A 2,233-nucleotide genomic window follows, 5' to 3' on the forward strand; every position below is an offset into this window, starting at 1 on the left:
CCGATTAATTTCTTTCTATTTTTAGTAGAGACAGGGTCTCGCTCTTGCTCAGGCTGGTCTCGAACTCCTGAGCTCAAACAATCCGCCCGCCTCGGCCTTGGAGCTGGTCTCTTGATAGTCTGACCTACAAGTTTCCTGAGTTTGGCAGAGTAACAATGGGCTAACTCACATACAGCATCAACTGAAACCATCTTATAGGAAAAATATGACCCTTTTCTGCTGCAAAGCCTGTGCAGTTTTGTGAGAAATACATTTATTTTTTTCTTTTCCATAGTTTGGGAATTTTTTTCCTTCTTGTGTGGGTTGATTTAAAAGAAAACAAAAACTCTTCCATACATCATGCAGGCTAATTATTTCTAGCAACCAAAATGTGCTTATTAGATTCTTACCATGTGCCCATTGCTGTAGAAGACCCAAAGGCAATGCTATATAAAACCAAGTCTCTGACCTCCTCCAGGAGCTGACAGTTCCGTTAAAGACACAATGTCTTGCCATGAAATGTTTCTTGTCTCCCTTCCTCCCTCCTTTTTTTTCTTTTCCCTCCATTCTTCCCTTCTTTCCCTCCATCCCTCCTCCTCCTACTCTTCTTTTTTTTTCTAATCAGAGAATTCTATTTGTGTATTAGTATATATTTATCTTTGGGACACTTAAGTATGATATTTACTTTAACTCCTTCGATCTTTATCTGACACTTTGCTTTTTTTAAGTTCTGCAGAAGGAAATGAATCATCATCTGAAGAAACCGATTTCCTTCCCACGGTCCTAGAGCCAAAGTACAACGACCAGCCCCAATAAAAAATTCACTATGCCTCCATCTATGATTAAATTGTGCTCTAAAATTGGGAGATACAAGCAAGGCAAATAACTATAAAGGAAAAATTATATATTTATTTTCCACGGAAACTCTGAATTTGCATCTCAATTTTTAGAAATAAAATTGTTTAACAAAAAGTTAGGTTTTCTCAGAGAAAGTGTCAGTAAATTTTGCCTTAGGGTGATTTGGCTGTATTAGAATTATTTCCTCTAATTTGCCACTCTTAACTGTGCTGTCTTCACACACTGATGTAGTACATCATTTGAGAGGTATGTCTCAACTTTATTACTAGTGATATTACTAGTAGTGATACTACTGCTAATACTAACAATGATTAAATACTTTAAAAACTGAAGAGAACTCACTTCTTTTCTTAGACCCTATCCCTTTCTGTTCCCTGCATCCTACATTACTTTCTTGAGAGAACAGTTGTAGCTCTCATGCTCAGAATGCCCTTGGGAGTGTGAGGCAGATGCAAATTTCAACTGTTAGATGTGTCACAGTGGAAAATATTGTAAATCATAAGTGAACATCCTTCAATTTTGAAAAGAATGTATGAAAGTAATTTGGGAGAATGGGATAATTCCTGAATGAGGCAAACTTGGGATAAGAGAGCAAAGAGGGAGTATTATGGTGGATGCCTGGAAAAAGAGAGCAAAAGCAAAGAAGAGTACTGAAAGAAGGAATAGAAAACCTTTGAAAACAAATTTAGTCTATTTGCTAATTTTAATTAAAGCAGGACTTGCCATTTTTTTTTGAAGATGACTTTTGTCTCTTGCTTCCATTTCTTTAATGATTGTTGAGCTATTAATATTTTTTTATTTTTTACTTGGGTTAATGTTGATCATTTATATCTTTCCAAGAATTTTTCTCTAGATTTCAACATGCAAGTATCAGGTTGTAGGTGGTAAGAGTACAGTAGATAAGGAATCTCTGGCATTTCTTGACAAGAGAGTTGCAGAGCACATCTGTAGGGTTCTGGAGCAAGGCTACACCTTCTGTAGCATTGAAAACAGAATATTCAGTATTCAAACAGTAAATGTTGGCATGTTCCTGGACTGTTATAGAGATGGTTCTGGACCATGGGATATTGGGTCATGATGCAACTCCTTATGATCTGACCCACTGAGTTATAAAGTTGGGCAGGGGCAGCAGTGAGCCATTAAATTATGGAAATAGTCTATTTGGGGTGGACGTGAGCAAACAAATGGCCAAGACATACATCACAGCAATGAATCTCCTTCAGGACACCCCTGTGTGTTTTCCTATAATTAGGTAAAGAAGGAGGAAATATTCTGGGCCTTTGTCTTTTCCTAGATTTCCTAACTTTGTTTTTAGAATTTTAGTGTTATGATAGCTTTTTATTTTGAAACATAGTTAAATGTAAAGTCATGGATATATCCTATAAGACCTATCATA

This window comes from Propithecus coquereli, unplaced genomic scaffold, assembly GCF_000956105.1.
Source record: "Propithecus coquereli isolate 6110/MARCELLA unplaced genomic scaffold, Pcoq_1.0 Scaffold350, whole genome shotgun sequence".
NCBI lineage: Eukaryota > Metazoa > Chordata > Mammalia > Primates > Indriidae > Propithecus > Propithecus coquereli.